We start from the raw sequence: 22,779 nt of genomic DNA, 5'->3' as shown, positions 1-22,779 counted from the left end.
ACTAGAATTTGATTTTTGTTTGTTGTATGAGTTCATTTAGAGTATGCCAGCGGCTGCTGCAGCCAGTGAACCTCAATAAATGCCTGTTGGATATCTATTTAGCAGCAGGCTCCAGTTTTTTCAACACCGTCTCCATGTAACCTTTTAATCTAGTTCTTGTCTTTGACTTTTCATATTTTATATATTTAACCTCTTGATGCAGATATTTTGCATTAAGTGCTTTAGAAATCCTGATTTACTGCCTCAAGGGATTAACCAGAATTCCAGTATTCTTGCTTTATCTACATTCATTTACACAGACCATTTATTTCTAATAAATACATTGGCCAGATCATATTTCTCTGCAAACTCTAAGTCCTGAAAATAAATTTATGCAGTGACATAATGAAAATAATAAAAACTGTCTTGCATGTTGCTCTTATTCTTGCTTTAAATATCACCTTCCAAAGGCATGGTGGGTTTATATTCTCCAAGTAAACACCACGTTTGAGGTTCACGCTGCAAAGCTCTAATTTTTAGTTGACTTCTAAGGGAATTTAATCAAACTACAGGATATATGATTCAAAGCAAAAAATGTAATTAAGAAAAATCTTTTTCTGTAGGCAAAGAGCAGCTTGTTTTCATTAATTTTATGAAGAATGTTGTTTTTCTTGGCTGAAAACTTAAACTTATGGGACAAAGGAAGATTTATGGGGTGATCTGCAAAATCACACAGGTTTTGTGTTGTAATGCTGTTTTTGCAGTGACCACTAGAGTCCCTATAGTTGAAAGTTTATCAGTATTTCTTTTTATAAATCTCTATTTTCAGAAAGGGCTTTTATTCAGAGATTAGCTTTGAGCTAAATATATGCACACAAAGGCTCAGTGTATATGTAGTGTGGTAAGCATGTATATTTTAATGTAAACAATTTATAATATTTTAAGACGTCTTACATTACAAGGAAAAATGAAACTGAAGTAAGAACAGCTATTTAGATCTTCCATTCATATACTGCTTGTGCTTCTTTGTCACTGTGCTTTATTTAAACATATGGCAAACTCTCCAGCAGTTGCTGAAAGCCACTAGTATAGAAGATCAGAGACATGATGTCTCTTGCCCTACTCCTTCAAGGTGTCAGTGCCCCTTATGAGGTGCTTGGGCTGAAAATCTCTGTGTCTTATAAAGTTTTCATCTTTGTGATCATTAAAGTGGAGGTGCAGAACCAGAGACACAGATGGGTTATTGGGTGGCACTTTGACTTACTTCTCCCTTCTGAGCTTTGACCCCTTAGATTCGAAGTTCAGATTCAGCTTTAACTTTGACACACGTATTTTTAAACCTAATAATGAGTTTATTTAGTTAACTGTATCAAATGAAATACCTTTTGTATCTTTAAAAATCTCTCTTTAAGAAGATCAGTAGTTCACGAACAGTAATGAAACAACAATCTTAACAGAATGCTCTTTCATTCCCCGTAATGTCAGCAAGAGTGTCTACTTGTTAAATGTTGTAGTAAACAGAAAAGTTCATGGTTCAGTGCTTAAGCCTCTGAGCTGTCTCCCCAACTGTTCCTGGCTGCCAGTACTTTACTTACTCAACAGGAAACTAATTTAATTAGTACAAAGAACAGGCCAGTACAGATGCCTGTATGAAATTCTTTCAGTTTTTAGAAGGCATATGCTAAACTCCCTATATTAGATGGAAAAACAGAGATTGTAACATTCAGACAATTAAATATCTGTTACCCTGTATTATCAAAGGTTGCTGTCTCAAACTGTGGTCTTGCAACCTCAAACCAGAAAAAATATTTCAATTGAAAGGCAAAGAATCTGATAGTAAATTTGAGACAAGCTTGTGTTTCATATTAGGAATCTCTTCATCCTGTATGTGACTAACTGGGAAGATGTACCATTAGTTCTTAGCAACACTGTCTTCTTCTGAAGTCTGCTTCACAAAATTTATTAAAGTGGTAAATTCAAACAGTACTTAGGAAATACAAAAATTAAGGTTTCAAATTTAATTTCCTCCACCTGTGGTTTATGCACTCATCTACAGTTTTCATTTGCCAGGATCACATACTCTTATTTCTTTGGGCCTTCAAGTCCCTTTTCTAGAGGATAATGGATTGTGAACACAGATGGATAGTTAATGTTTCCTTTCATCTCCATCATTCAGTGTTTCATCCCATGCATTATGGCTATAGCGTCCATAATCTGCACCAGATATGGAATCGTTATTTTCCATGGTGGCTTTTCATGTTGTGCATTGTCTTAGTTCTTTGCCAGCATTGTGAAGCCACTGTCACAGTACCCCCATGAGCTGACATGATTTGAAGGTGTCCATTTTACGCACTAGAAGCTGAAGCACAGGTAATAAAATGGCAATTGTTAAAAATTAGTCAATTATTCTTGCCTGATTTTTCAGAGCTCCTTGCATCCTTTAGCGCTCAAATATGTTCAGATTGGATTTCATTCTGCATTGACCTCAGTTGGAGCAGTGAATGCTCAGCATATCTGCAGCCCCAGCTAGGATCCATCTTGGATTATAAAGAAAATGAGAGCTGCCAATGGAATTTCTGTTAGGGGGAAAAAAAAAAGGTTAACATAACTTCTCTAGTATCATGTAGGAGCTCTGATAGTAGTTTTCTAGCATCATGTAGGAACTATGGCAGAAGCAGGACTCAAATGCAACTTTCCAAGCATTCAGGTATTGAAACTTTGTTATTTTCTCTTGTCTGCCCGCTCAACTTACTTGAGACCTTCCAACTTCCACAATAAAGGAGTCAAGGATCTTATTTTCAATAAAACCCTTTGTCTTACAAAAGCAGCACATAGTTTGAGCACCAAATGCGGCAAAGGTTTCTATGTGGACAAGAAAATGATCATGTGTTAAAGACTACTACAGGTGTACAACGGATTAGATATATTGCACAAGCAATTTAACTCCTTTCAAGAGTTGTAAATTCCCAAATTTTCAGAAACTGATAAAGTGGAAGAGGTTTTGGTGTATGGGATCATACTGATACCTTCTTTCACCTTCATTGAGATGTGTTTCCAGTGGGATTCCTACCTTTCAACCCTCAGTGTGAGGTCAGTAGGTAGCAGTAGGAGGTGATTATCCTCTGTGTCGGGCTGACACAAGAGAAAACATAGTGCATTGTGCAAACAAGCTTACCTGCTGTTTGTTGGACAGGAGATAATGTTGTGTGACCCAGGAACAATAGGTCCTCCTGCTGCTGCTGAAGAGACAGGCAGCCTCCTGGCTGTTTGCTCTCTGCTGTCTGCCCGCTGCCTCTCCGTGCCTCCCCTCTGCCCTTTTTCCTGACACTCACATCCCTATTCCCCAACCTGGTGCTTCAGCCTGTTTCTGCTCTCCTTGTCAAAAAGGAGTCAGCCATGGGATTACGCTCAGTAATAATGCCTGTCCTGATTACTGTGTGTTTAAATTGAAAGGTATTTTTAATATTGCTCTGGTGCTTAGCAACCCCATATTACTCCACCACCCAAAAACCCCCACCAAAAATGGTATTTGCAAGGATGGGAAGAAGAGTCCATCCCTATCTTTATCAAAGTTAAATGATATGGAAGTTGGTTCTTTCTCTTTCAACATGTTATTCTTCTGACTGTTTTGTTTGCCTGCCTGTCCTGGTCAAGGACTAAATGACTGAGAACATGGCAAATCCTGGCTTTCTCGTTTAACCACTGTTAATCACTTGACATTGCATTTAGAGCTAGTTTGCACAAGATATGTGAAAAGCAAAGAGCCTCACTCACATGCTGGCTTAACAGCCAGCAACATTTTCCCCTCCCATCTGCTGTGTTCATTATTATTTAAAAGCATATCAGGAGACAGAATTGGATTAGCAGAGTGGGTGGCACCAGTGGAAAACAAGCTCTGTGTTGGCAGTCACCCTGCCAAGTTCATGTGTAATTGCCCATTTTAGTTGGCAGCTTCAGCTTAGCTTGGTGTGATGACATACGGGCCTAGAGGGTAAGAATCTATTTCCATATTATAGCAGCTTCTGCTGTGAAACCTCGTAGTTTGTAGCTGTGTGACTGCCAACTGACTGCAGTGGCTGCAGAGTTCTGTCCTGGTCTGCTCTGCCTCATGGGGCTCCTTGGCCATCGTCTCAGCATTTTTCCAAGGTCCCTTTAGCAGCGCTTCCTACATGTTGATACCCGGGTTGCTCCCAGCTACTCTGTTGGTCCCAAGCCATAAGCATGTTGAGTGTCAAGAAGCAAAATAGGGAAGCTCATAACCCTCTCATCTGTGGCACCCCCAGAATCAAAGGAGAGAAATCAAGCCTTTGCTTTGACTTTTAAGGGTCAGAAGTTTCTCAAAACAGCAGGGATATATATTTTATGTTTGAAAAATAAATAACGTAGCATGTAATTTACACATTGACTCAAAACTCAATCACCTCATAAATAGGCATTCACAAATGAAAAACCAGCTTCTTAAAATTAATAAAAATTCCCTGTTCAAGTGCTAGTGTTCTAGAATTTTCCAGGATATGATTTCAGCGTCCAGTGTTGTCTATTGTACTTCTGCATAAAGGAAGTTTTGGTGCCTTGCACTGAAATCCATGTGACAGGGATACCACCAACTAAGTCAATTCTGTAAAATAAGCTCAAAGATATTTCAGGAACCAGACTGCCCCCAAGTCCCTCAGCTGTGATTAGTGAGTTAACAATAACATTTCTTATTTCTGAAATCTTTTTCATCCTCTACTTACTATATAAGGAAAATAATTAAAATAACTCTTTGCAAAGCCTTTTCAAGGCACAAAGAACGTATCTCTCTGAGTTTACAGTACTGTTATTGTAAGTTATTACTTGACAGGATAAAAATGTTTGAGGAGGGAGAGTTACAGGCTGTTGACATGCCTTGAAACTATTTATTATAATTTCCAGAATTTCCAGTGCCTTTTGGTTTTGTTGGGTTGTTTTGTGGTTTTTTTTTTTGGTTGGTTGGTTGGTTGGTTGGTTGGTTTTTTACTTTGGACACTCTGTACTGCTACATCCTAATTTAGATAGCTTTGTTTTGGGGATAGTGAATGGGAGCAGAGAAATCTTGCTCTTGGGAGCATATGATCCTTTTCTGTGCAATGTGAGAAATGGAAGACATTTTTCCTGTTAATCCTTGTTATCAGAGCCTCTGCATGGTAACGACCCCGGTCTAACATCGTTTGACAAAGGTGGACAAAACATGATGCATGATGCCATTAAGAACCCCCAAGCACTTTACAATGAGGAAATGAGTTGCACCTTGGAAGATGGGAATTGATGCACAGGTCTGCCTCCCCACTTGTGCCTGTCTCCGCTCATGCTCCAGTGGGGGCTTCTTATGCATGATATGACTGTTGTCATCTTCCTGCTGTTTATTCAGCAAGGATGGGTTGAGAGAAGTGTCAGGAAAGCGGCAAATATCTCCCAATCAATGATCAAAAACTTATCACCAAATGGCTGCAAAATTTGAACATAATGCAAATGCATAGTGAGGTGGTTAGATGGTATCTCTATTAATATATCAAACTAAAGGCCTGCATTTTGGAAGGATTTATTTCTGTGATGAACTCAATTTTAGAAGTCCCTGCTGGGGGTTAGAGATGTGATCAATGCTCAGGCTCCAGTAGCAGCGTCTTTGTTACTGCCTATGCAGAGACCTGAGCACATCACTTAGGCACAAAGCGGCAGCTTAGTTCTTTGTTCATTCTTTATACATGAGCTAGTTACTCGTTTCTCCATATGTAACTGCTATCATTCTTCATACCTAAACTGCATTTTGTTTCTGGATGAACTTAAAAAGCTTTTTGGAAGGGTCTAATAATCCGAAGCCTGTATTTTAAGGTGAAAAAGGCTAATGAGATACGGAAAGTCACACTATCTGTTTGTAGAGAGCAATTCAGTGTTCTCCTGGTACATTTATTTCACCTCCTTTCAATATTTAAACCCAGAGCATATCAGTTACAGAGGTGCTGGGTATCATTCTGTATAATTGTTATCTGTTCATCTGTTCTGCTCTTTCTTTCTCTTCTTTCCTGTAACAATTTTCAGCCTCATATCTTTAATATTTTTTGTATATATGATTTACACTTTACATGACTCAAAACTAATACAAGCTAACCAGGTGGATTGAGCATCAGTTGCCACAAGCAAATGAGAACTTACTGTAATGCTGTGCTGTTCAGTAATGCTAGAGAAGTTTCAGTTTGAAAAAAGCCATCGTAAATGAATTTATGTGCCCACACAGATTTATTTTAATTAAAATCATCCATGAGTCTTGGCTGTTGCTTTGACTACTAAGTACTTACAAATAAGCTTAATAGACATGTTTGTTTTTTTCCACAGCTGTAAAAATATATATTCTGCTACATGATTGGTTTTTTATCTGATTTACTTAAATAGAGTTAGGTAAAGATGCAGTTTATAGGGAAGGTTAAAGGGTCAAAATCCTATTTAATTAACTTACACCCACTTGGGAAGCAGCCAAGGTAAAAGAATGCAGTGAAAGTAAGCTTCAAATAATATGAAATCTTTGAAAAGGACTAACCACCTTTGGTGAAAGGCTTTCCTGTTCTTAACCTTGTGTCATTTAAACTATTTAAATGAGCTATGCAAAACCTTACTTTTATAATGGAGCTTCAAAAAAAAGATTAAGTATTTCTTGCAGTTACAAGAAAACCCATGCTTATGGCACTTTTGAAAGAAAAGCCTTTACTACTCCATCTTACCATGATCCCTGTCTTTGCATACCACAAAATGCACAGTATGTTGCACCTGATTTGACATCTACTGTTTCTCCCACAAGCCTCTCAAGTGTGTGAGACTACTTTTTAAAATCATTTAAGTCTTTTAAAAAACAGAAAGGAAGGGGGAAGCCTGTGTAATATCTGAAGGAGGTCTGGATTTCAAAGAGTGTAGATCCTGCTTGGTTTCTAAAAGTTGCATCTATGAGAAGAACCTCATACTGGACTTCCCAAACCATGCACAGTATTTGAACATGTTAGTCATGTGGAAAAGGTTCTTACCCCAACCAGAGTATGAACTCTGAGAAATAAAATCACTGAGCTGCTCTGTGATCTCTTTATGTACTACATAGAATATCCTCATTGCTGTAGTGATGCTCTGTAGACATGCTAATTCTGGAACATTTTTTCCATTTAATGCCACAGAGACTGAACTGGGGAAATATTTCTGTTTCAGTGCTCCATATGGTTTTGTATGTAAAAATGGAACTGGCAGGGAAGAAAGCAGCTGGCCTGAAGCTGCCAGTAACTATTTCTAATGTCATAGATTTTCAGCAAAAATCCCAAGTGGGAGCTGTATAGGTGAAAGGACTGCATAGCAGTATTCAGCAAGTATCAGCACACCCTCTAGGGAATGAACACAGAGACAAGCAATATCTCATAAAGACACCATTGCCCTTCCTAAACTGGGATTTTTTTTCTCTACTGTTCCATTCTGGTCTCCAGAAGTCTCAGGTTGGGAAACAATTCAGGCTTGAAAATGTCAGCTGCAAAGACTTCCTGATATCTCTGTCAATAAATACCATTGTACGGCATTCATGGTATGGGTGGACACCTGGATTAAGAGTTTAGAGCATAATCATATTTGGAAATATATTCCAAAATTTAAATACATCTATTACTTAAACTTGCCATTAATATAATACACTATAATCATGGGAAAGATCCTTCTGCTTCAGCATGTGAGGTCTGCTTTCTGTCTTAATTTATATGTGCTTAAGAGTTGCAGTGCTGTGATAAAAAATGTACTTTAATTGACATGACCACTTTGCCATGATGCTCAGTCTCTCAAAAGCCACAGCAGTAAACAGAATGTATGACCAGATGGTGTTTAGCTAGAAGGATCTGTGCTATCCAGAATGCAGCTGCAATAATATCTGTTCTGTCAAGCTAAAACAAAGGCATTCATAACTCCACATTCCAGATTTAAAATTCCTTGCTGGTTTGAAAAGTGCTTCCCAGGAAAAACACTAATGGAAATAAAAATGCAGGTGAGAAATGGAATTTTTTTTTTTTTTTAGTTTACCCATCCCTCTTTTTTTCTTCCTTCTGCACCTGAACACTCTGTCTTCTCAAAGAAAAAAAAAAAAAAAGAAGAAATGACATAACTTAATTCCAAGCTGCCTGTAGGTACTTGCAGGCTACTGGAATGATTTTGGTAGTGCTAAACATTCACACTTTGTTTTCTTAATGCTTAGCATTTATCTGTGGGGTCTGAGGTAGTTTATAGTGTTGTGATCCCTTGCAGAAGTATCTTTAAATTCCAAGGAATCTTTGTTAGAGCAAAATGGTCCACACCCACCTCAAGACAGCTGATTACACCAGCAGCATTAAATTTGTTCCAAGACTACTTAGCTTTCAAGAAGTAACTTGACTAATGTTAACAATCACATGTATACAAAATGCCCTGTTTTAAAGGACCTGTGGATACTTTATTTTTTGCACGAGGCAGGGCTTAATTTTTGGGAGGAGGTGAATGCTAATGAGTCATCTGGCAGGCATTTAGTCTTTCATATGTCATTTTGTCCAGCAGACTTTGCTTTGGGGATAAAAGCCATGACAGGGAAAAGCAGGAATAAATTTCTGATTAAGTTCTCTGAAGATATGTACTTCTTGTTATGTTAGATGGGGAGGAGTGGAAGGAGATGGCCAAGTACATCATCTCATTTGGGTTTTGAGTTGGTCAGCTGTTGTGTTTCAGGTGAAATAAATAAATATGCTTAGGTTTGAGTTGATAAATAGCACTGTTAATAACAGTGACCATCATTCCTGACACTGTCAGTCAATAAGTTTAATTTGTGGTATTTGGAGGGCACAGTTGACCTGCTTTCCCTGAACTCTAGGGTTGTATTCTTTATTCAAAGCTAGATGGTGACCTATAAAGAATCAGATGCTTTTCTATCCCATCTGAATTCTCTAAACTCTGGTTAGATATGACTTGAAGCTTTACAAACCGTTAAACATCTCCTCGGTATGTTGGCAGGCCAACATATTTTTACTGCTAAAAAAAATTAAAACCAACCAAAAAAATTCAAAGAACTTCCAGTCAGAGGCATGGGCTCTCAGCCATCTCTTGTTTGCTGCTCCCTTGAAACAGGTACAGGAGATTATCCTTATTAGGCTATCTTACGGGTATTCCCAGATCTTTTGAGTATGGTTTTCTTCCTTTTTAATTAGTAGGTCATTATGTGACAACTTCTGTCTGCTCCCTTAAGTGGCTGGCTAAGGCAGATTTCACAGTGTTTCTGGATACCTGAAAATAATTAGCCATTTGTGAGTTGGGAGGTGGCTTCAGATTTTAGAATGAAGCTTTGTTCTTAGTAATGCACTGGTGAATGCTGCTGCTAAAAAATAAGGATGTTATTCCATCATTTTGTCTTTGCAGACAAGAACAGTGTGATAAGTTTCTGTCTAGCTCTATCCAGGCAGTTCCTTCTTGCTCCCTCACCAGTTTTAAATCCCATTAACTGTGATGTTGCACCTATTTCGAAGTTCGGTGTAAACTGGATCACTGAGAAGTTCTCTCATCTCACTTCTGATACTTTTAGTGATCCAGTGTACAGGGAGTTCTACAGAAAATTTTACAATATGAGTGACAGGGGCAGAAGTTGCAAGGGCTGGAGCAAGGAAGTAGGTCTGCAGCAGTGGGAATTTCTTAAGCTGGCTCTGCCACAAAGGTGAGACGTGGTAGAAAGGTACCACAGCTCAGCTCACTCGCACCCAGTTGCTTGTAGTTGAACCTCCCATCCTTTGACTGTTTAGCTCTGCAAGAGAGTTTAGCAATGAGAAGATCTCTCAGCAGCTCTTCTGGAGCTCCTTTTTCTCCAGAGACGGGTTCAAACCAGTAACAAACCTGTTAACTGGGGCATTAATGCCTTTGTATCATCTTCCAACAGGTATTTCCTTTCTGAGTTCTGTTATATACAACTATAACAGATAGGCTTTCTTTTCTTTTTTTTTCTTTTGTATATTTTAATTAAGCTACCTACAAATTTTGTTCAGGCATAGCACTTACTTACCTGTTTCAGAGATGAGAGCTGGTGCTACCACTGAGATAAGGATCTCATTGTGTCAAACACTGGGAAAAATTGCAGGTTTAGGTTCTCTCATTATAGATCCAGGGAGACAGCATTTCTCCAATTCACATTCAGTCAGTTCCTCTTTAGCAGGTTTTTCTGCAAGTTATCAGGGTGAGAAGCATAGCAATTTAGATATATCACGTTAATCAGATAGAAGAAAGGTTATAAGAAGTTGTAGGGATTTGGCTGTTTGTCAGGTTTGAGAAGGATATTCTCGCAAAAAACTAGCACTAATATTTCTCTGTTCTTGATGAGTACCAAAATCCTGAAATTGCATTTTTGTTTTTAATAAGGTTTCCATGGCATTGCTTGCAAGCTATATTAAGCTCAGTAACACTGCTATTTTTGCAGCATCTTCATCTGAAGTACTAGTTTTCCCAGAGCTCACTCACAGAGGGCTGTGCTTTATTCTCAAAAACTAGAAGATGTGTAGTAGATTCAGTCCTGGCCATTTTTCATGTGAAGCCTTATTCAAATGGTAATTGTGAAAGGCTTTGTGGACTTTGTTCTCAACTCAAAGAAAAAACTTCAGCTGTGGGAAGCTAGGGTAGGAAAGAATTTTTGCTGAAAGACTTGGAGAAAACTAATTTGGAAGTTACCACAGCCACTCAAAAGTTAAAAGTATACCTACAAATCAACTGTGAAACCAATCACATTATCAAATAACACTGGAAATTAATACTGTGAATAAAATATATTACAGTGAAGATCAGGCTTGCATTCCTTTTTTTCTCCTCACAAGACACACTATGAAGGAATTCATTATAATATTTTGTAGAGACCTGTGTGCAAAGTATGCACGGTTGGTTTGCAATTATTGATATGCATATATGCTACTTAGCAACTGATGTATAGTTTGAGGAGAAGTCTTGGCTCTTCAGAATCAACCTCCCACACTGGACTGTGCACATTCACAGTCAGGTGATGCTGGACTTTTGTTTTGAACTCGTACTGTGCATAAGGGTACAATTTGGAAAACTCACAGTCCTAAAGATTTCAAGTACTACTAAATGTTGCAACTGTTCTAATATTGCATTTTTGATAAATTTAAGTGCACTTATATAATTTGAACTGTTGGTGGCTCCATCTAAAACCGGACACTAATTTTGGGAGACACTCTAAACCCAGAGGCTGGGACATAAACAGGTTGCAGTGGAATGAAATGATGCCTACAGTCACATTCAGCAGCAAAGCCAAAATCTTGGTTTCTGTTTTCCAGCCTCATATCCACAGTGCCATAGAGGTCTCACCTTTCAAAGGTTATGTCACTTATTTAAAGTATAGTCATAAAATAATTTAGTTTATAATTCTACTACTATTCTGATTTTTTATTTTCTTACTAGTTTACAGTCTTTGTCTAGCATTCACTTCTTTTAGGGTCATCCCTTTGCTGCCACCCTAAAACTTCAGTCAACTCCCACACACAAATCTATTTAGAGTTGCAGGGCTCTGCCCAGAGGCAAAGTCAATCTGTGAAAAATTCTTTGTGGAGAGAGGAATTTGTAATACAGCAATATGTCCATAAGATCTGTATTATGATTTATATGTTAGAACTGTGGAGAAGAACATACAGCAATTTTCATCACTTTAGATAGAGTCTGTGAAATCCCATGTGTATAAGAATACCAATGCAGTAACTAAGACACAAGAGAAAAGAGCAGAAGAAACTAATCAGTTAATCCTGTGTCACTTATTTGTCAGGTATAGTTTACTGCTAAATACTGATAGCACTTGTTATTAAAATGTGTAAGTATCCTGTATAGTGCTGCATCTGTGAAAGAGTAGTAGCCAACAGTTGCCAAGATATCTAGGGGTGTCACTTAAACATTAAATGATATTAAATTGCTGAAGAAATATACAGTGAATTGGTAAAGATGTGGCCTGTGTGAGGGAAGAAAAGTGAGGATATTTTCTCTGTATTGAGTTATGCTCCATCCTAGGAACAAGACTGGAAGTTGCATTTATAATGTGTTTTGGAAAGGAGATTACACCTGACATTTTGGCCACACACGTCACTTGCACGTGTTTTGCTATGGCTTCTTTACTTCTTTAGTTACAGGGGTGCAGGATCCTGAGTTGACACTATAAACTGACCTTGTCAACATGGGCTTTGACAGAAACTGAAATTAAACTGCAATAATTCAGCCTTATTCAACTCCTCAAAGTTGTTTTGTAGACACATGACAGGGAAGAAGATATTTGGCTCAGTGCTGTTTTAGAAGTGATGCAAATCCCCTATACTCCTGTGTGTTACAACGCTTCTGAGTTCAGGAATCACTAACCAGCCTATAGTTGAAATTATTTTTTTCAAACCCTTCTCAGTTTGTAAAAAAATCCCTAGTTTTTCTAGTGTGTCTCTTTTTTTTTTTTTTTCTCCTTCTGAATAAATTTTTAATGGCAGCCTTGAGTCTTACCTCTCCTGTGTATTTTGGGGCACGAATAACTGGATAAAACTAAAGCCCAGCAGAAAGCAATTTAAGTAACCTTATATTTAGCCTTATTGAAGAGTATTCCTCAGGAAACTACAAACAAGGTATAGTCCATCGAAGAAAAGCTTCCAACAAAGCTAGGCTGTATACTGAAATAATCTTTGAACTAGAACCTCTGAAGATGCAGAGCAACTTTATAGGCATCAATCTACTGAGTCTTGTCCATGGGGGTAATTCTGAGCCTGAGCTAACAACACTGCAGATCATTTATTTTTCATCTATAAGAAAAAATGCATTTCTTTTAAATTTCACAGAAGGAAAACTTCCCTGTGAAGGAAGGCACGCTATACAATGTGAAAATTGCATATTTTAAAGCATATATTTATAGAAATGTCTTTACGTACTCATCCGTTCCACACACATTCAGATTCATACATACACATTATTTGTATGGTTGCATTTGTGCACACATACTATAGACATAGATATAAAATACAACATGTATGCATGTATATATGTGTATATATATTTGAAGGAGAAAAAGGATTTATGGTGGCTGACCAGATTTGTCTGCTTGTATTTAGCACTTAAGGGCTTATATACTCAGTTTGCTCAAAAGAGTGAAGAAGTACTCCTTGCTTATGCCTCAAATCAGAAATGCATGAAGTGCAGCTGCAGAGATAATACATTCTCCCCAAAGGCTTTGGCTGAGCAAATTAGGTGTCAATGGGGTGCCTTCGCAGGCAGTACTCTCTCTAATTAGTCTCTTGAGCCTAGTTGGTGGCAGGTATAAGATGATCTAATCAATTGGTCTGTGTCTGATGGTACGTGTAAAAATCCTAGCAGGCAGAGCTGTCTCCCACAGGTCACTCACCTGCACAGCAGGAACGCTCATTTTCATTTTTCATCTCTTCCATCACATGATGCTGACAGTTGGTTTTAAGGAAATTGAATCCAAAAAATATCTAGTTCATAGGGCATGTAGGTCAAAATAAAGTTGCATTATGGGTATTGGTGATCCAATTAATTAATATTTATAGCAACAAGTAGCATGTAGATATTATCTGAGTGCAAATAGTACTGCTAATGTTTGGTTGGCTTTTTAAAATGATTTCTCTAACAAAGATAGGAATAAAAGGTGTGGGAAAAATCACCTGTTAATACTGTACTTTTTTTTCAGAGAGGATGAACAGTATCTGTGGTGTCTGCATGTGTGGTAGAGGGAGAAGCAGAAAGAGTATTATTGTTGATGATCTTAAATTCCTCCATGTTTCAGCTCATAAAGAATACAGTATCTCCAGTTGTCAGCTCACATTTTTATTTTAAAACTGAAATACTCTTATAATAATGCTAAATCAGCTGCCACATAAATAGACCTGCACTCTGAGTGTGCTTTGCATGCTAAAGACTCTGTGGGAGCATAGCTCCACCCGATGTGATAATTTATACAGAAATTAAAAGTACCTAGAGAAGGATGCTGATGCTGCCAAAAGGAACATGTATTGAACTGGTATTTTTACAGGAAAGGACGTTCTTTCACTAATTAAAATTAAGAAAAATATTTGGGATTTAATCACCCTCCTATACCTCATGTCTTCAGAGTATGATTAATGTTTAAATTACAAGCTTTGGTATGCCTTTCTAGAACCACTGTTCCATCAACAGTTACTGCATTCTGAAGTTGGCATCTGCTGTTTTTAAGGTGGATTAACATTCTATCCCATTTGGGATTTCTCTAGGTAACAAACACAGAAATGAGTCACTACATGTAGATCACTTAATATTTCAAGTACATCATTAACTTACTTGTAGAAAGCTATTAGGTTTAGTAGAGATGTCATAAAAACCAGAAGTACCAGGATCTGTGGTGAAAAAAGTTCATTTTTAAGTCAGTCTGTTATGTTTTAGGGTTTGTTGTTGTTTGTTTGTTTGTGGTTTGTTGTTTTGGTTTGGTTTTTAAGGAGATATGAAAGAACCCTATTTTGCTCTTGGGAAATCACAAGTTGTAAATATTCCATTTAACAATTTACAATTTTATAAGCAAAGCTGTGACCAGAGGCCATAAACATAATCTGCCAAGTCATCAGGCAAAACTTTGATTTGTATGATGAGGGAAATGTATAAATTCTAAGCAAGGATATTTCTAAAATATTGCTTTAAAAATACAAACATGGAATAGTAAGCCATCTGGGAACTGAATGGCAGCACTGTGTGGAGGGCCCTGCCTCGGGTCTATGTTGTGTGAACAACTGATGTTTCAGTTCAAGAGCCACACTGAAGAAACAATGCTTTTTTTAATAAAAAGATTGGTTCACACCAGTCTAAAATTTTCTGGCTTTTTTTATTGTGGATTTTCTGCTGTGGATGAAGAGATGCTCTCCTCTTTCTCCAGTTTAAGAGAGCTGTCATTTGATGTCTCATCTTAAACAAAAATAAGTGGGAAGAGAAAGTGCACAGTGATTACAGAACTCCTCTGACAAGTGGCATATCTGTGTTCAGTTTCTTCCTCTTCCTCAGCATCGGAGAAAGCTAGCACTCCACGACAGCTCTCTGAGGCAGGGGAAGGGACTTCACCTGTTGACTCCACTTTTGAATTGACAATAAACATTCAGAGAATTAGTGATTCAGATGCAAACATTATCTATTTCTAGCCACCACACTTGTTGTGTCATGTAAGGATTTCATACACAGGCGAAACACCTCGGCAGCGAGAGCTGAGGGTTTGGCCCCAGAACACCCTGCCCATTCAGGCCCTGGTGCAAGCAGTGGGTTTGTCATGCCGGCTGGCTTCCCAAACCGGGCGGGCTGTGCATTTCAACACGTCTGCAGAGAGACTGAGACCACCATACTGTTCCCTGGTTCCACTTGTACTGTGTCTTCTAGCTTTCCCCAGCCAGAACCATTGGTGAAATATGGCATCAAATCATGTTCTTTTCCAGTGATCCAGTCTAAATCTTGAGCCTATGCAGAAGGTGGAGAGTGGTGTTGCCCACCATACTTTTACACAGGCTCTAAGCTTCACAGGAAACCAGTTGCAGCCCTGGCATGGCAGGACGCAGCAAAGCTGGAGCTGGTGGAGTTGTGATCATAAAACTCTTACCTGCCTTATACTGAGCCAGAGCAGGAAACCTGTAACCTCTGCTACCCTTCCTTAGTCTTCAGTGTTCTGCCTGTGGTCTGCGTTGGTGCTGGCAGTAGTTGCCAGTGTGCAAAGATTTTTTTTTCTCCCCATGTGTTATATGGTAGCAGCTCTCTGTTTATTCATTTCTAAAGAATCTCTTAATGCTCTAGGGCTTGATTCTGGAAGTGCTAAGCTTCTACTGAAGGTATTCCTCATTCCACAAGCTCAGGCCCTGCCCTGGAGAATGTGTCATCAGCTTTGCCTACAAAGCCAAACTTGAAACCAGAAAATGTAGTATTGTTACTGGGAAATTGTAGCATAATCCTAAGAGAAGTGTGATACTTACCTCCTTTAGAAATTGTCCTCAGGTCCACTGATAGAAAGGAAAAGTTCTGTGTAATGAATTTAATTGCAGTTACTCTCAAATCTGAGCAGTTTGGTAACTACTGGAAAAGCATCCATCCAGAGACTTTTCTATCCCTATAATTTTGTTACCTGTCTCAGATGTCCCTGCTGCTTATGCCAGTCCCTGGAGCTCCAGTAATTTGGGCTTAGCCTGAAATCAGGCCAGCTATTCTGGATCTGGGCAGATGTGGCTTCCAAATTGCAAGCCTGCTTTTCACAGCTGAAGTGTAGGTGGAAGTGGGGGCAAATGCAAGCTCAGTGCTGGAAGGAGCTTTGGGAGTTTAGTTGCTTCTTTCTAAGAAGGAGCTCCCAAAAGGACATCCCTAAAAAGTGCTCATGAAGGAAGAGAAAACTGGAATTTGGGGAATATTATCAGTGGTGTTTCGTCACTGAACAGTTGTGAATCTCTGCATGTTCTGAACATTGCTTTTCTTTTTCATCTTTTTAAGGTAAACCAAATGCATCAGCTCAAATGTATTCCCTGAAACAAGATTTATTGGCACTTCAGCCAAGCTTCTAGACCCTGGGGGAAGTGGGACTTTCATGTGGAATAGACAGTCCACACAAATGCCAGATGCATTTAGGAAACAACCCAAGAAGGACTCTAGAGGTGGTAGACCAAGCTCCAAGAGGGCCCAAGATGCTTAAGAACAGGCTTTTGTTAATCCAATTCAGGTATCCTGGTGCTTAAAGAAAGAAGAAGAGCTCTCAAGAATCATGACAGGAACCCTGGAAATTACAGAAGACATTGCATAGACATTAGGGTGTTTTGTTGAAAGCCACAATTAAAATGTTATGCTTGAAACTGCAGTTCAAAACTGATGCCTTGGTTTTGTCCTGCTTTTGAAATGAGGGCTAGACTAGATTCACTGGCACCTGCATCCAGTTTGATTTAAATAGTTTTAGGACATGCTAATATGAACCAGTTCCATGCTCAATGAATATTTCAGCATTCTTTCTTTTAAGGGATGAAATTCGTTCACATCTGACTGTCTTCCCGCAACTGCATTTTAAAAATGTATCAGGTCTGTAGTTCCAGTCTTGGAGAACTTAACAAATGTATTTTCAGAATTTCTCAAAAAGTCTCACTTTATTACTTGGCATAGAATTCTACTTGGAGATTTAATAAGAGTTAAATATGCTAATTATAAAATCTTTTCAGTGGCTTCAGTTCATCCAGTTCATCTAGCCTTCATTCAGCCTTCACGTGGCTCTTCTTGCAGTTATTGGATGCTTTGTTTTCCTGTCCAACATTCTCAGCCTGCCTCCTGTTTTGTATAAACCTCAAAAACATCAGGACACCTTCGTGCAGGTCCAGCCATTGCTTTGAGCTTCTACATCAACAGAGTGAAAGACAACATAAGTGAAGCTATTGATAGTGTTTATTTTTATATTGGAGAGTTTTTAATTATCTGCCTAGTAAAAGAAATACACTGAAATAAAGGTGAATACATTTAAACACAGCGCATCAAGAAGCTCCATACCATAGTTATGTTTGCAGAAATGTTTGTGATTTGCCTCAGGGTACCCCCAACAACTCTTGGGAAGGAAACCTAAGGAGACCTTTTCAGAAACTAGTTGCAAGCATTGTTGTGGAGGAGATCTCTAGGGAAAAGGGGCAAAAAGAAAAGGGGGCAAAAAAAGCTTGTAAACTCCTGAAACTCTGCCAGCATTTTTAGCAACCTTCCTTTGCATTCAGGAGGTGTGACCAACTTTAGAAGAGAGGACTCTGTGTTTACGGCTGTCTATAATTTCCAAGGAGAATGTCAGTGCTAATGGCACCTCTGAAGATGAGCTCTTGGGGCACAGACACATGAATATGGATTAATATATCTCACTTAGGCAACCACTCTGAAAACATTGGTGTTTTAAGTTCATTTTCCTGAGGTACCAGTTCTAAACATGCTTTGGAAGTCTGCCCTTTGCTCTGAGCTGGCGTCTTCATAACTGGCTTTGGACTAACCTATCTTTTACCAAGTAAAAAAAAAAAATTAAAATGCAATTCATGAGGCTTATTATAATTTATATTGTTTCCTTACAGGATTAAATTTACCAGGTTGGAGGAGGGAAACAAAAACCTAATGAGGAGGCTGACACCAGGAAGGAACCACGGCCTGTTTCCTTTCTTTCTCTATGGTGGATTTCATTCAAAAGAAAATTGAAGCTGGCAAGACCCTGTTTTTCCCTGCAATTTATTTAAAACCTTGCACGCATTTGGATACCTTGTGATTTCAGAGAACTATGTGAAGATTAAGCTTTTGCTTACTGATACATGGCATGTACTCTTTCAGTCTTTTGTGTTTGATTTTGTTTGATTTTCCACTGCAGCGCTGCATCTTTGTAAGGATTTTTATGCTTTCACCAGCAATGTCTTAAATACTTTCAGTCAACACATTTAGTGTTCACACTTTTTCAGTAACAACTGTACAAAAAGAGCCAACAGTGGCATAAAGGACTGTGTGTTTTCTTTGAGGGTTGTGCATAGTGTGCAACCAACGGGAAGACTATTTCTTCCCAAGGCAAACCCAACTTGTCTGATAGGCTGAAAATTACAGCACCTTGCCACTCTTCCTCAAGTGTTGTTGGGTTCTTTCTTTTTTCATTATCCCCTCAGACCATTCATATCCATTTAAAAACATGGCAATAATTGCATGTTTACTTCAGTACTCTAAATTTGGTTACTATGCTTAGGCTATGTAGCATGCCAGTTTTCAAAATAGGCCTGTGAGAAGGACAAAGCAAAAATTATGAGACATATGCAGCTGACAGATATACAGTGAATTCCTTATGGTTTTACTCCCTTCAAGAATATATCTTTCTTTTATGGGTCTTGGCTAACATCTCTATGTTTTTCCTCACACTAGTTACCTTTTGGAGTATTTTCTTGAAAACAGAGATGATGAAAATGTTCTGGTTAATTCAAGGCAGATACTGAGGTACAGAAATACTGAGGTACAGAAAAACTTCATCTGAATGAGCCATTAAATCTAGCTGTGTTACTTTGACACGTACAAAGCAAGGTGGAGAATTCTCCTCATCCCAGACTGTTTGCTGTTCCACACCAAAGCACCTTTCAAGTTATTTTCCATAGGTATTCTGAGCTGGCTGGAAGGCACTACATGATCCTTAGTCTTTAGATAACTTTTCTGAATGAATCATTCAAATGCAAACTTTGCAAGAAATTAAGTTGTGTGTGTGATTTTAGAAAAGGAAGCCCCTGCTACATTTTGGCTGGGGAGAGCATTGTGTTCAGGGGTGTGAAAAAACCGCCCTGACTGTTTACAATGCTTTGCATTCAGAGACGGCAGGGTATGGTGCAAAAAATCACTGCTGAGTTATAGTCCTGCTCGAACAGAAACACTTGCTAGGCAATATTATTCTACACATAATTTTCACATCCTTTGCTTGCTGGATGCATTGAATTACATTTTAAGGAAGTCTGGTAACGCTTTGGTTAGCTTTCAGTGTTTAAAAGAAGGGGGAAAGGATTTGTGCTACTGCCATCTTATTAAACTCCAGCAGTGTTTAATAAGAAAAAGACACCCAATAAGGCAAATCCTTGAATGAACAAGTAGCTACAAAAGGTCTCTTAATGACCTAGGACAGGAGTCTACACTTTCAAAGAACTGAACCGTGGAAATATTCTCAATATTTGCACAGCCATTAAAAGACAGTTTTCCCCAATGACATCTCTGTTTCAGGATCTGCTAAAAGCCATCTGAAAGCCACTTTCAGTCACAATCCTATTTAGAACTTACTACAATTTTTCCCCTGTGTTTATTGGGGAAAAAGTGACCACTGAACTTTTGAATTTATCACACACTGAAACTGCCTTAGATGTGGTTTGTTTGGGTTTCATGTTTCTTTTTTTTTTTTTGTAAGAGAAAAGTCTTTTATACATTATCTTTGCTACTTAAATTGTGTGCAGTTTGATGATTAAAATTAGCTATTTTTAGAAAAAAAAACTTGCTGCAAAATCTGAAGAACTTTTGAAAATGTAACAAAGATTTTGATTAGGAATATAAGGGTAGTTTCATAGATGCTTCTACTTGACAGCTTAAATTTGAAGGCAAGCAATTACACTGCTCAACTAACCATCTGAAGGTTTAATATAGAAGAGTAATTCCCCAACTGTTCCCACTAGCCTAGCATATTACTATCCATAGTGACTCACATACAGTGTTTGCTTGTATGTGTGTGCATGTGTGTGAACACACGTGCACCTGAGAGCATCCTCTCTGCCCCATTCCCACTTTTAAGCAACCACTGAAATAAAGTTGGTCCAAAAATTTTCAGTTAATTGCCTGAAGGAAAGTTCATAAATATCTGGGTTTCTAAATAGCAACTTAATCTTCAGCAGTAATGAATTTATCTCACCTAGTGATCATTAAGGAGTGACCAGGGTCTCTTAACTTCTGCACCTGCTTTCTGGGCATCCCAATTCCCTGTGGTGACTTGGTTTTGCTGCTCTCCCATGGAGGCTCTGGGCCCTGGGGATGTTCTCCCACCACCAAGGCGACCTAGGCTAAGCAGGATGGTGCTTTTCACATGAGCACTGCAAATTAATCTTCTGGAACATGAAATCTGCTGGGAAATATCAAGGTTTTTTGAGATAGTAGAAGTTCCTTTGCCCAGGGAATTGACAGTTGACAATACAGCCTTATTTCCCTCTTCCCCCTTCCAGCAGAGCCCTGACCTGCATGGTTAGCCCAATGGACACCCATCAGTAAGGACCCCCAGACAGCTGCCCACCTCTCCAGCTGTTTTCACCACAGCTCTTCTCAGTGTTGCAGAATGGACTGCTTAAACCCTATCAATGCTCTTGAGACAGCTTCAGCAAATATCATTAGTGCTTCTCTCTTTTTCTCTCATCCTTCTGAAATCAGTTCCCCAAAGAATATTCAAAGAGACAAGAAGTACCCCAGCCTTCCAGATGTGCTGTGGGTGCCTGGAATGTGATGTTTCACATTGTCAACAGTCAAAAGTTGGCTTCAGTGACCAGTAGTCTCTGGGGCACAGCCCTGGAGAAACCATGGGACTTGCTCAGTCAGTAGCAAGCAGCAGCTTCACTTGTATTTTCCTACCACTTGGTTAAGACCCAGTAGGTCTTTCCTGGTGATACTTGAGAGGATGTGACTTTGCTGTGAGATAGGAGAGCAGCAACAGGGCAGCAGGTATAGCAGGCAGATAGAAGCAGGGAGGGCATGTTCTAACTCTCTATGGGATCTAATATTAAGTGAATGGGGAAGGGAAGATGGTGATAGATATGGTCTGCATGATACAGAGAGTCCTTACAAACTCAAGTTCACAGAACCTAATTTTACAAGTCAACCAGCTGGAGATGGCTCAGTCCTCTCTCCCGCTGGGTTCAGATCAGCTCTAATCCACACCCAGCAGGTACCACCCCACACAGGACACTCCAATAGTTCTGACATTACATTACTGTATGGTGTCCTAGATCAGTTGGGTCCTTTTAATTCTCAGTCTTATTTTTAATCAGAACCATGGCTTAGGACAAGTCATCAGTACAACGGTGAAAATTCAACCTGCAGTAGACAGAGGCACAGGGGGTTTTGCTTTCTCTTTGGTGTGTAGGGGTTCTGCACTTAAGGCTCCTGGGAAGAGAAGGTAAGATAAATAAATAAATACCCTGTGGGTTGATGGGTTATGTACACCCCTGTGTCAGTGCACGCAACCAAACGTGTAGTCAATGCTCTGATATGCTCATATACAAAATATTCATCTGTGAATATTACTGGTTATATAATCTTTGTTATATAAAAGGTTTAGGCTGTACAGACTGGGGAGTAAAATGCAGATACCCCATATAACCAGAATCAGGTTGCGTTACTGAGCATAACAATACTCTCCCCTACCAGCATTTAGGTGGAGTGACTGTATGTTACTGCCTTGCATTTTTCACATAAGCAAAAAATCTAAAAGTAAAGGATGCACTAATAATTCCCATCCCCCAAAATGCATTTCAATGGTGCTGCATACAAAATTCCTGCTTGCCAGCTTCCATGCGGATTTTTGTATGGTGCACTGAGAGGTGTTCTTTTTTTAACAAATAAAAAAGGGGAGGGCTGGTACATGAAAACAATGTTAATGTAATTAAATATATATACTTCAGAAGAACAGCATAGTAAGCAGTACAGTAAAATAAATGTCGCATTATTTGTTACACCTTGTAATTTGTCTGTATTATGAAAGATGTAATGGTTTGTCAGCTGTAACTGTTGTTTTCTTGTAACATCATATTGAATAAAGTGTAGCAGAATCTCTTCTCCTTTGTGTATGTGATCTAGACCTAACTCAAGGAATAAAGCCTTTCTTTTCCTTTTTGTTCTCCAAAAACCGAACAAGGAAATGGTTGTAAACACGAGATTTTTAAGGAATGAAAAGTACTTGGAAGCAGGCAGGCACTGGACAGTAATGAGTTGAAAAGATTAGGCACTGATTCAGTCAAACATGAGCTTCATCAAAACTACAAGGCAGTGCTGACTACACAGGGCAAGATTCTTTGCATTTCTGTCTGTAAGAGTAAGTTAATGATTTGATGTCTCTTTCCATTTTGTTATATATGTGACAAGGCACCTCTTTACAGCATACTGGAACTTAACTGAAGTAGTAGAAAAGCCAGTATTCTGAAAAAAAACCCAACAGGTCTGATTTAAATATATCATCGTATGAAGGATGAAGTCTGGCTTATTGCAACTTCTCTTGAAATAGAAAAC

At 38.8% G+C, this 22,779-nt stretch overlaps 1 protein-coding gene across 5 annotated transcripts in view; it reads left to right on the top strand.

Annotated features, from left to right (window-relative positions):
* CDK14 (cyclin dependent kinase 14) overlaps positions 1-22,329 on the top strand; it is a 320,374-nt gene extending 298,045 nt beyond the window's left edge. For all 5 annotated transcript variants that reach the window (XM_032112533.1, XM_032112560.1, XM_032112568.1 and 2 more), the window contains one exon: positions 18,084-22,329. The gene's annotated coding sequence lies outside the window, so the exon portion shown is untranslated. The remainder of the gene's footprint in view (positions 1-18,083) is intronic.
* Positions 22,330-22,779: the final 450 nt, after the last annotated feature.

The sequence above is a fragment of the Corvus moneduloides genome, chromosome 1, assembly GCF_009650955.1.
Source record: "Corvus moneduloides isolate bCorMon1 chromosome 1, bCorMon1.pri, whole genome shotgun sequence".
Taxonomy (NCBI): domain Eukaryota; kingdom Metazoa; phylum Chordata; class Aves; order Passeriformes; family Corvidae; genus Corvus; species Corvus moneduloides.
This window is presented reverse-complemented; position numbering and strand designations above follow the sequence as displayed.